Source organism: Balaenoptera ricei, chromosome 19 (genome assembly GCF_028023285.1).
Source record: "Balaenoptera ricei isolate mBalRic1 chromosome 19, mBalRic1.hap2, whole genome shotgun sequence".
Taxonomy (NCBI): domain Eukaryota; kingdom Metazoa; phylum Chordata; class Mammalia; order Artiodactyla; family Balaenopteridae; genus Balaenoptera; species Balaenoptera ricei.
This window is the reverse complement of record NC_082657.1, coordinates 61502637-61515189: the sequence shown is the minus strand read 5'-3', so window position 1 is coordinate 61515189 and position 12553 is coordinate 61502637. Positions and strand designations below refer to the sequence as shown.

The 12553-nt window shown below is 50.7% G+C and overlaps 1 long non-coding RNA gene across 1 annotated transcript in view; it reads left to right on the top strand.

Annotated features, from left to right (window-relative positions):
* The window catches only part of LOC132353159 (uncharacterized), a 48994-nt gene extending 37497 nt beyond the window's left edge, over window positions 1–11497 (top strand). The window contains exons 3-4 of the long non-coding RNA XR_009498967.1: window positions 3913–4025; window positions 11385–11497. This is a non-coding gene — a long non-coding RNA (uncharacterized LOC132353159). The remainder of the gene's footprint in view (window positions 1–3912; window positions 4026–11384) is intronic.
* The last annotated feature ends 1056 nt before the right edge of the window (window positions 11498–12553 follow it).

Sequence of the window (12553 nt, the reverse complement as noted above, 5' to 3'; positions counted from 1 at the left end):
AGGACTCAGCGCGTTCACTGCCGAGGCCCAGGTTCAATCCCTGGGTGGGGAACTAAGATCCCACAAGCTGTGCAATGTGGTAAAAAAAAGAAAAAGAAAAAGTCACTATATTGTTTGTTGGGCAGAAAGTTCTGCACACTTCTACTAGAGCAAACTTAGTTATGATGTTATTGTCCATATATGTATTATTTTTGTCTCTTTGAGCTCTCAGGGTGTAAAAGTGTGTATTTAAAAACCTCTAGGACTTCCCTGGTGGCGCAGTGGTTAAGAATCCGCCTGCCAATGCAGGGGACACGGGTTCGAGCCCTGGTCCGGGAAGATCCCACATGCCATGGGGCCACTAAGCCCGTGTGCCACAACTACTGAGCCTGCGCTCTAGAGCCCACGAGCCACGACTACTGAGCCCATATACCACAACTACTGAAGCCCGCGTGCCTAGAGCCTGTTCTCCTCAACAAGAGAAGCCACCGCAATGAGAAGCCCGCACACCGCAACGAAGAGTAGCCCCCGCTCACCGTAACTAGAGGAAGCCCACGCACAACAACGAAGACCCAACAGAGACAAAAATAAACAAATAAACAAATAAATTTATTTTAAAAATAAATAAATAAAATAAAAATCTCCAGCTAATGAACACCAGATGATTTATCTATTCCTCCCCATAATGCTGTCTATTGTGGATTTATTGGAAGGACCATTATAGTATCATAGTTTCTCGTCCTTTTTTTTTTTTTCAAAGCAACAAATAAAGACTGCAAGAACAAAGGATTCCGACACCAAGATGTTTGCAACAACTAACCACACCCCTCCCTCACCTCGCCTTTAAAAATGCTTTGCTGAAACCTGTTAGGGAGTTTCGGTTTGGGGGGCAAGAGTCACCCATCTCCTTGCTAAGCCCTGCAACAAACCTTTCTCTGCTCCAAACTCTGACGTTTCAGTTTGTTTGGCCTCAGTGTGCATCGGGCACATGAACTTGTGTTGGGTAAAGAATCAGTCTGAGAAACATCTTCTTTTATTTATTTTTTCTTTGAGAGGTATGCCTTAGTTTCCTCCCAGCTTTATTGAGATATAATTAACACCTAACATTGTATAAGCTTAAGGTGTGCAGCGTGTTGATTTGAGACCTTTATATGTAGCGAAATGATTACCAGCTCAGCATCAGCTAATAGCGCCTCCAGCCTGGCCCGCAGTTACTACTTCTTTTTGTGGTGAGAACGCTTAAGGTCGGCTTTCTCAGCGACGTACATGATACAGTATTATTAGCTGTAATCCCCTGCTGAACATTAGATCCCCGGAACTTATGCATCTTACAACCTTTACCACCTCTCACGGGCTGAGGGGCATTTTGAATCTCCGGGAGGGAGTGTAGCATTCGGCCCTGGAACTCTGTTTTTCTGGAGGATCTCTTGGGGGGATTATTCCATCAGGCGCACTTTGGAGGATGAGCTAAACCTGGAGGCATCTCGGAAAATATTCTGTGGTTCCGTCCTGAGGAGCTGGTGTCTCCCAAGGGGCCAATCATGAACCGAGCTCACACCCCCTCAGTCAGTGCTGATCTGGTGCGCTCTGTTAGTGCTTGGACCGTGGATGAACAAGACACAAGGACAGGCCTGAAAACATCGAGGCTTCGCATTTTAATGGTAAAAGTGTTTTTTGGGAGATCATGTGGCTTGTCCCTTGGGTTTTGCATTAGAAGTCAACACTCCCCCAAGAGGGTGAGCTCAGAGCCCAACCGCCAGAGTTCAGATCCCAGCTCCACGATTCCAACCTGAGTGACCTTGGGACAGTTACACAACCTCTCTGAGCTTCACTTTCCTTATCTGCAAAACGGAGATGCTGATTGTGCCACTTCCACCGGTTGCTGTCGGGATTCAGTGGAGAAGCCACAGAAAGCACTTCCCCTAGAGCCTGGCACTTAATAAACACTCTGTGAATATGAGCTATACCAGAGGCTTTTTCTCTATTACACTTTGCTGTGATTCAGAATGGAGCTGAGGCTGCATGGCCTAGGGATTTCACGTATGAACTTGCAAGCCAGACCACCTGGTGACCTTCAGCAAGGCACTTAACCCCTGCGAGCCTCAGTTTCTTTGCAGCAGGTGGGATAAGAGCAACCCTAGCCCGCGGGATTGTTGCAGTTCAGTGAGTTAGTATTTGTGAGCGCTGAACCCAGTGCCGGCACAAGGCTTACACTCACTAAACCTCAGCAGGACTGCGCACTCCCCTCTCTTCTGAACACTCCAGAAGCGGATCAGGTGGTCTCTGCAGGCTCTGTTCTTGCGTGAATGATGTTCTCCTGGGGCAGATCCCCGCAGCCAGGAGCCACGCCGGCCGCATCTCCGTACCTGGCTCCCAGCCCCACGCTGGCTGGGGTCAGGCACCCAGGAGAGACTCGGCCCTGACAGTGCACTTTCCCCGAGGGTGCGGGGCCCCTGGCTGTGCCTGTCAGCCGAGGACTGGCATCTTTCACACGCGCGTCATCAGATCCTGAGGTCCCAGAGGCGCGGAGTGCTTGGCACCAGAGCATCCGCTGAGGGAGTGGCCAGTCCTCAACGGAAGCCCCCGAGGCTGAGCGTGCTGAGTCCCCTCGCCTGGAACTTGGAGCAGCGGCAGGAGACGGGCCTGACCTTTCCTCCTGATGCCCTGCCGTGTGCGTGAGGTCTGAGAAGCCAGGACAGCGTGTGGCCCCGGGAGATGTCAGCGGGCTCTGGTGCTGCCTCTGCCTCCCTGTGGGTGCTGGGCAGGGTCTAAGTCCACAGTGACACCCCCAGGAAGGGTCCTGTCCACTGCCATCGTGTCCTCCATCTCCTTTCTGATGGGACCTGGGGCGAGTCCCGGGCGCCAGAAGTGTGAAAGGGGCGTAACGACAGAGAACTTACCTCGGAGCCCGCCCGGCAGCCCTCGGCCCCCACAGGTCATCGCAGGCCGCATCACACACGCCAACGGCTTCCTGAGGACCTTCTCAACCGCACCCAGGGCAGGCCAGACGGGCCAAGGAGCCAGTGCCCCCAGGAGAATCCCAGGGGGCGTCCCCAGCTTCGGGGCCCTCAGTGGACCCTGCCCTGGCCCGCCCGCATGCCCACAGCGGGAAAGCGTCACCAAGGAATGTTTATTGCCTTTCTGGCTTCCCCGTCTCACTCCCAACACACCACTGCCCAAGCCGCATGTCAGGCTCTGCTCCGGGAAGACCCAGACTCAGACGGTGCTGACCCTGTGGCCTCCGGGAGCGCGGGCTCTGTGTCCAGCTCCCAGCTGGATGCAAGTTTCCTCCTGTCCTTAGCAGCCGGGCCCTGGCAGTGAGGTCACGTATTCAAGTTTCTTCCTTTGCAACATGAGTGTGATAACGGCACTTCCCTCCTGGTATCAGCCTCAGGACTGACCGAGTCCGAGTACAGAAGGACCAAGAGAACATGTGTGTCCAGGGAACAAGCAGCACACGCAGGGCAGCTGCTGTTATGTGTGCACTTAGCACAGTTTCTCAGCCAGTCGGAGCCTCAGTTTGCACATCTGTGAAATAGGAGAATAATCAATGACAAAAGCCAATACAACGCTTGCTGGGAACCTGCACAGAAGGGGGCTCGATAAATATCAGCTGCTGTTGTAATTGTGATTGTTGACAACGACTACCTGTCACGACTGACCCACACACAGCAGTGCCTGAGATGCTGGCTGAATGACAGTGAGGAAAAGCTGACCAGCTGCTGCAGAGGTGAGGGTGGGGCATAGATCCAATCAGTCACCCAATAGCCACAGGCAGTATTCCCCTGACACAATTCCTTGTCAGATCACAGAAGGAATGCCGAAGGGGCCAGGGAAGGGGAGGTGCTCTGATAAAAATCAGTAAAATAACATCCAACGCTGGAGATCAAAATATGCATCTTCAGTTTAACTGTTTGCTTTGTCCTTCAACAGCACTGTCCCGGTGGCACTCGGACAGCACGGCTGGTGGGCTGTGACTCCCAACGCAGATGAGAATAGCCCCGCGGGGACCAGATGCTGAGCAGTGCTTTACCACCACGGTCTCGGTGAGTCCCAGCCAGGTGCCAGGTCGGTGCGAGCGGCTGTACTGAACGGATGTGGAAACTGAGGCTCAGAGAGTCGGATTCACCCGCCTCCCGCCAGGCAATAGCGGAGCAGGGGCTGAACCCGGTCCATCTGAGGACCACGGAGGAAGGACTGGAAGCACCAAGGAGGATCAGATGGAGAGAGCTGAGATGGAGAGAGCTCTCCACCTCTGGTCTCAGCCAGGGCTCCCCGTGGGGCAAACCTACACCGGAGCCAGGGTGCAAGGCCTCTGGGAGGTGTTTGCAGAGAAGGGCAGAGGCGGAGCAGGGACGGGCTCCGGGGACAGCCCACCACCTGCTGCAACAACAGAATTCCCCCTTCTCCCAGGGTGGCCACAGGTCTTCCGTGGACACCCTCGCAGGCTCCTCCGCCCCTCCCTCCCCCGCAACAAAGCTGGCAACTCCCCTCTCTGAAAAAGAAGGGGAAAAGCATGAATACATTGGCCGGCTCCACATGATAAAATACCGTATTAGTCCCACCATTTCCTGCTAAGTCACTCTGTTCTTTTACAAAGTTCAGCCACTTACCAGGAAGATGAAAACAAGGACTTCCAGCCACGTAAAAATCTGTGCAATAATCCCACCACGCCCAGAGCGTGCGGCAAAGGCCACACATGTGCCCACAGTGGGCCACCTCCCTACCCCAAAGGCATGGGCGGGCAGCCAGAGAGGGGACCCAGCACCCGGCAGCACCCTACACACCCAACGCAGCCTTCTCCCGCTCTCTGCTGAGCTTGGAAGCCGACCTCCCCGGATGGGGTTCAAACACCTACACATTTTTATCAGCTTTTAACAAAATGGAAGTGAAAAGTCTAATGGGATTGCTGAGTAGAGATTGAACAGTTCCAGGGGAGGAAATAATATGGGACAAAAAGAGGGTGTTGAGTTTCAAAGCTCCTAATAGAACGTTGGCGAAAACTTCCATAGAAAGCACTTGTCCTCAGAGTGCCAGATTTCATTATGGATATCTGGTCAGAAAAAGAAGTGAAAATGTCAAGTAGGAAAAGAAATTAGGGTGACCGAGGACTTTCATGGTGGGAGGAAATGTTTAACTAAGTGCATTATTCATTTTTCATTGACTTAAATGCCAGGGGCTTTAGCTCAGAGTGTGGGGCTGGCAGTAACGTCCAGGCCCAGCAGAGCTGTGCAGTTCAACTTCTTTTCTTTTTCGTAATCTCGGTTAAACAGCTCTGGTCCTCTGGGGTCTTTTGGCTGAGAGCAAATATTCTGTCTCCTCCAGGGAAACTCTGCCTTTTTGCTTGGCAGAAAAATGGAACTGGTAACCTAATAGAACTTGCGTTTCTCTGGTTACCAGGACTGAGTGAGCCTTTAATCTCCATTGAATTACCCCATCCCCTGGGATTGGGTGGGAGGTCTTTGAGTCAGTGAAAAGTTCACTGTGGTTTTGACACAGGCCTGCTATTTCTTGCGTCTCCAGAGGGGACTCTGTGAGTGAACCATTCTTGAAATCACACAGAAATGCCTTACTTTTTCTCTCTGACTCTGACATACAGCAGTGACCTCTCTTCGTATTTGATGTGTTCCAAAATGTCGTAGTTGCTGCAAACTATTTCCCTAACTGATCTGGAATGCAGACTAATTCCCGTGCCCTGAAGTGGTTCATGGGTCCCAAATTTGGAAATCGTTTCGTACATTTAAGACTAGCCTTGTTAGGGCTACAGTTTAGAGTCATGTTTAATAAACAGGACCCACCCCCCCCCCGGCAAAAAAAAACCCCACAAAAAACAGAGGAAGACTATGATCTCTGACCCTATTGTCATAAATGTTTTTTTCTAATTCTACAAACATTGTGGTAATAATCATAACAATAACAAAAATAGAAGCAAACATTTGTGAGACACTACCTGCCAGGCACCGTACTGAGTATCTTACATACTCAGCGCATTGGATTTTCCTAATTATCTGTGTGAGAGGCATTGACACTCACAAAGAAGTTCACAGAGGGGCACAGAAGTGGTGTGGTTTGCTCGAGTTGACACAGACAATAAGAGGTGGCCCCAGGACAAAGTTCTCTTTGGTGAATTCACTGTCATCTGAGTCGTCCACAGGTGTACAATTTATGGGTATCTTACAATCACTGATGCCACAGCTTTGACCCAAGGGACCACCACACCAAAAGCTTCTACTCCAGTAAAGAGTAAGAACCAGCGGTCACTTTCTTCTTCCCACTTATCCATCCTGGAGAGCTGGTCCACGGCTTAATTCAGATGTTGGCTACGTCACTTGCACTCGTATCCCATTGGCCAGAAGTCAGTCATACGACCATGCATGGGAGGCTGGGAAATGAAGTCCTTACCTGGGCAGCCACATACCCAGCTGAAGCCCTGGGATTCTATTACTAAGGGAAAGGGAAAGTGATACTGGGTGACAATAGCTGTGTCTGCCACAATCCATGCACCATTGTGTCCCCAGCGACTGTCCCCATCTCCAGTACATAAGTCTTGAATAAATAAACTCACCTGTCAAAGTTTGCCAACCTCAGATAAGAACCCCAACCATTATTCCAAGCTTCCGGAAGTCCCAACGTTAAAAAGTAGAGTAAAAATCCTCTTATCCACATAGGTAAGGCAAATGCTGGTACCCCCATTTACAACTGAGGATGTAATATCCATGCTCCCCTACTTCCTTACCAAGAGGACCCCGATGTTATTCAGGGTGACAGTAGAGCCATCACTCTTCCTTCCAGAAGGATCCTAAATAATCTGCGTGGATACTCTCTGCTCCAGGAGGTGGAGCCTCATCCCGTGCTCGAGTGTGAGCTGAATTAGTGCATTGCTTCCAAAGCGTGGAGACTAATAGTAGCCTTAGAGTGAAGAAGCCTGGCAGACACTATGTTCATCAGGTGACCAAGGGCAACGTCACCAGTGATAAGTCATGTGGATATGATGCCCCGCCCCAATATCTCTGTGCGTATAACTCTAGTCAAAGCACGAGAAAAGCCCAGCTGACAAACAAACGCAACCTGGGGGACGTTCTACAAAACATCCAAGCATTCCTCTCTGAAACTGTCAAGGTCCTGACCACAAGGAAAGTCTCAGAAATTGTCACAGCCCAGCAGAGGCTAAGGAGACATGGTGACTAAATGCAGTGTGGGACCCTGGATGGGACCCTGGGACAGAAAAGGACCTTGTGGGAGAACTGGTGAAATCCAAATAAGGCCTGGAGTTGAGTTAACTGTGTGTATCAGTGTCGCTTCTTACTTTTGAGAGTGTGCCATCGTGATGGAAGGTAGTAACGGAAGGGGAGACTGGGTGCAGGGTATATGGGAGCCCTCTGCACCGTCTCAGGAGCTTTTCTGAAAATCTAAAATTGTTCCAAAATAAAACATCATCAAAATAAAGAAATACCCAGCATCCCTTGCAGTTAGAGGCAGCCAAATGACCCGGTTCTGGCCAACGAGATGTGAATAGATGTCTGTCCACAGACGTGGGTTTCTAGGAAAGCTATCGTGTGTGTGCGTGTTTTGTTTTGTTTTAAATAAAATCTTGGCACACACCTCTTCCCCTTTTCTTATCACCTCCTCCATGCCTGAAATGCAGGCTTAGTGCCTGTACTCAGGACCGAGGGCAGTAAGCCAGAAGGAGACCCAGTTCTTAACAAGCCCCTCAGCCACTGCAATGTGCTGGACTGTCCATCTTTGGAATCCTTGTTGCACAGGAAAATCAAGCCTCATAGCCTGACTTCATTTGATGAAGCACTGGGTTAAGTTTCTGTGATATGCAGAGTCTACTCTAGTTGATATTAAGTGGCATCATAGGAAGTTGCCAATAGTTGATTATTTGGACTTACAAAAATGCAGTTACAAAGTGTGACCTACCATGGGTAATTTTTTTTCAAATGTCATTAAAACATCTTCACCAACTATAAATCTAAATAACAAGCAGTAGCAAACTGCTACTCTCCAACATGTTTTGGGGGGTGAGCATTTGGTCTCTTAAGAACCATAAGAATAGATCTTAAATGTTCTGTTTTACCTGGGATGCCGTCACTTCTTGACACTTCAGATGATTCAGTGAAAGAGATTCTCAACCTCTCACTACTGCATGCATTAGATGGCACTGTTGGTGTTTTTAAAAGATTCTTATCTTCCTAGCAGTTTCACTCTTAGGAATATGCCCAAAAGAATTGAAAACAAAGACTTGAGAAAATACTTGAATATTCATAGCAGCACTATTCATAATAGCCAAAAAGTGGAAACAACTCACATGTCCAGAAACTGATGAATGGCTAAGCCAAATGTGGTCCATCCACACAGTGGAATATTATTCAGCCACATAAAAGGAATGAATTCGTGATACAGGCTACAACACAGATGAACCTTGAAGACATTATGCTCCGTGAAAGAAGCCAGACACAGGAGACCATGTATGATTCCATTTGTCCGAAATGTCCAGAATAGATAAACCAATAGAGACAGAATGCAGACTGGTGATTCCAGGGGCTGGAGGAGGGGAAAACGGGAAGCAACTGCTCAATGAATACAGAGTTTCCCTCTGGGGTGACGAAAATATTTTGGAGCTTGATAGAGATGATTGTTGCACAGTATTGTGAAAGTACTAAATGGCACTGAATTGTACACTTAAAATGATTAACTTTATGTTTTGTGAATTTTGCCTTAGATTTTTTAAAAAAACAACAACTTTTTTTCAGTGTGTTTAAATACATGATAGAACCAAGATAATCCAACAAAATGACTTATAAAACCTTAAAAAACCTTAAAACCTTAAAAAACCTTAAAAAACCTTAAAACCTTAAAAACTTAAAAAAGATAAAAGAAAATAAGATCAAGCCAGCCCTGCCTGCTAATGCAGGGGACACGGGTTCGAGCCCTGGTCTGGGAAGATCCCACATGCCGCGGAGCAGCTAGGCCCGTGCGCCACAATTACTGAGCCTGCGCGTCTGGAGCCTGTGCTCTGCAACAAGAGAGGCCGCGACAGTGAGAGGCCCGCGCACCGCGATGAAGAGTGGCCCCCGCTTGCCACAACTAGAGAAAGCCCTCACACAGAAACGAAGACCCAACGCAGCCAAAAATAAATAAATAAAATATTAAAAAAAAAAAAAAAAGATCAAGCCAGCCAAGGGCAAAAAGCTCTCTGTGCACTGGGCTTGTACCTCCAGTGTGCCAGTTATCTCTTGCTGCAGAGAGAAACCCTCGAAAATGCAGTGGCTTAAAACAACGACGGCATTTATTTTGCTCACGAATCTCTGCATCGTGCAGGGTTGGGCAGGGACGACTCATCTCTGCTCCACTCAGCATCACCCAGGACTGCTCAAGGTGGAGGCTGGAATCGTCTGGAGGCCCTCTGGCTCACCTGGCTAGTGGTCGATGCTGGTGGGGACCTCAGATGGGCCGGGATCAGGACCCGCACATGTGGCCCTTCCGGGTGGCTGTTTGGCTTCCTCGGAGGATGGCAACTGGGTTCCAAGGCTGAGCATCCCCGGAGGTCCAGGTGGACGCAGCACCACCTTTCATGTCTGAGCCTCAGCTGTCACACAGCATGGCTCACACCACAGTCACCAGCCTGGGTAGATGCAGGAGTAGGGGACGGTCAGCGTCTCAGTGTAGGAAAAGCAGGGGGCTGCGGTAGACGGGTGCAGCCATCCTGGGCAGTGCGGCCTGACACGACCGTCATGTCGTAGATGTTTATACTCTTGCATATGAAGGACTGACACGGAAAGGACCAGGAAGAAGCCTAGTTAATAACGTATACCTAGGAATCTAACAGTAGTTTTCAGCTGGTGATGGAGATGGTCTCTGGGTTTTCACCAGAGAGCTTAGAAGTCAACCCTGCACTCTCACGGACGTTAAAGGATCATGTGGAAACAGTTAGCAAATGTCCAACACTACTGAACTCTGTCATCCGTACGTTAAAAATCTTTCTCATCAGCGGCCTCCCATTTACAGCCATAATGAACAACCTCTGGGCTAATTATTGCCCAGAGATATTTAGTTGACTCCACATACACTGTGAACTGACTTAAAACATTAAACACATCTGTGTTTACCCAATCAATAACTTTCCTCTTCCCAAAAAGAGAGAAAAGGAGAGTAAGAAAGAAGAAGAAGAAAAAAATTGATCCAAAGTTGTTTGGGTTAACACCAGCATTTTCGTCTTAGGGATGAAAACCACTTCCTCCGAAGGCCAGACTTCTTATAACACGCGCTACGAGTCAGTTGGGAAATGTTTAGGGAGGAGAGAGACACCCCAGCTGCTCGGTCTCACTCCATAATTCGACATCCTTCCAAGGCACCCTACACAGAGAGTGGGGTGGTCCTACTCCTCCCTCAGGATCCCCCAGACTTCTGTCCTCACGAGCGGATCCCACACATCGCTGGAGAGCCTGGATAAGGAAAGGGGTGGAGGGTGGTGCAGTGGTGCCATGATGTAGCTTGAAAACCCTGGAATGCTGGTAAATCCCACACACCCGGAGCCCCTGGGCTCCTGTTTCCACCTCCTCTCCCCACCTGGAGCCTCAGTGTGTGCATTTCTCATGGAAGGCCAGCTGCAGGCCGACGTGTGCATGAGGAGAGAAGAGGAAAAGGCTTCTGCTCTCAATTCCTATTAAGGAGAACACCATCCACTTTTTACTATTTAGTGGAAGGTGAGAGGTCAGACAGGGCTCTGACAAGGCCAGACGCTCCAGCCGCCTCCTCCTGGCACCGAAAACACAGAGCAGTGATCTCCCTCGATGGTAACTAACCTCACAGAAATAAGATTGTTAAAGCCCACGTGTGACTTATTTCTCATGGCAAAGTGATGACCAGGACGCCCAGTCTGTTGGCGATTATTGTCACATGAGTCCCTAGTCTTTATCAGAGAGGCATTTTCCAAATCTGTGAGAGCAGAGCTCCCAAGGAAGATTAAAGAGCTGCAGCGGCCCGGCGGCCTGTGGCCGTGCTTACTGTCACCGCGTCCCCACCGGAATGGGGGCTGACTGCTAGTTACAGAGGGAGCCTCGTGCGAGGGAGCTACTTGGAGACTCAAGCTCCGTGCTCGGGTGCCCCCTCCTTGCTTCCTTGGGGTGATCTGTCCCCCAGCCCCACCTGGAATGACCATACTTCCTATGGGAGAAACACACCCGGGGCCTGGGTGCTGACTTGGGATGGTAGGTTCTCCAGGAAAGAAGGGAATGCAGGCAACACCCGCCGTCCCCCACTTTCACCTCCGTGATGTCTCCCAGAGGAGGGTCGCCGTTGATTCTCTCCCACGGCAGGCGATCTTGCTTAGTCCTCCGTGTTTGGACAAGCCCGCCTCACCTGCTCCTGGGCTGCTTCTCACCTGTGTCATTACTTTCCAGGTTGGTGGGGCTGTGGACGGCCTGAGCCTTTGAGCTCAGGCCACTGTGCCCAGCCCTTTCATCTGTTCGATTCGATGCTAAGTCTGCCCTGAGCTAGGGACGCGGCGGGGAAAGGGGAGCAAGGCAGACGCTGTCCAGGACATCCGAAGTCGGGGATCTGGTGAGTCACAGAGATTCAAGCTGTTGCTGATGGGTGAGCGCGGCCAGCAGGGGAAAGGGCTGGGGTGCTGCAGGCAGAGGAACAGCCGTGGAAACCTCTCTCTCTCTCTGCATCTCCAAGCCTCCTCACCTGGAAAGGGGAGAACGTAGTTACCTGGTCTCCATGCTTCCCTCCTAGCGCCCTGCACCCTCCTCCCCGCACTTGAGCTGCAGGGATTCTTTTAAAACCTAAGTCAGATGCTGTTCGCCTGCTCAAAACCCTCCAGTGGTTTCCCACTTCACTTGGAATTAATGAAGTCTTTGCAAGATCCCACAAACCCTGCTCCCCTCGCCCACCCCCACCCTCCTGTCCTCCACATACCACCCCCCGACCCCCTGCCTACTCTGCTGCAACACGCCAACCGTCTGCACACACAGACAGCTGCCTCGGGACCTTTGCACTGGCCGTTCCATCCCAAGACACCCCCCATCCTCACGTGCCTCTGACCTTGCTCAAATGCCACTCCTCTGAGAGGCTGTCCCGTGCCCCTGTGTGACATCACTGCCCCCTGCACCCACCCCGCCCCACCCCCAGTCACTCTCTGTTCCCTGGCCCTGCTTTTGCCTTCCCAGCACTTTTTGCCACTTGATACGGTGTATCTTTTTCCATTTAGGGTTGATCCTCCTCTAGTTTGTTCGTGGCTGTATCCCCACACCTAGCCCAGAGCTGGGCACACGGTAGCAGCCCATGTTTTGTGTGGCCCTCATTGAATCGGGGCTGGTTCTAGATGACCAGTAGAATACTGGGAGGTGACACGGGTGACTTCTAGACTAGGCCACAGGAGGGCTTGCAGCTTCCCCCGTGGGCTCTCAGAACACCTGAGCCGGCCCCTGAGCCACCCTGTAGGAAAGGCGGCTTCCTCGTGGCCCAGTGAGAGCACCTACGTGCAGAGGGAGATGCCTCACCCCACTGCCCCAGTTCCCATCATGGAGACAAGGCCTCCGACAAAATGAAGCAGAGACGAGGGGTC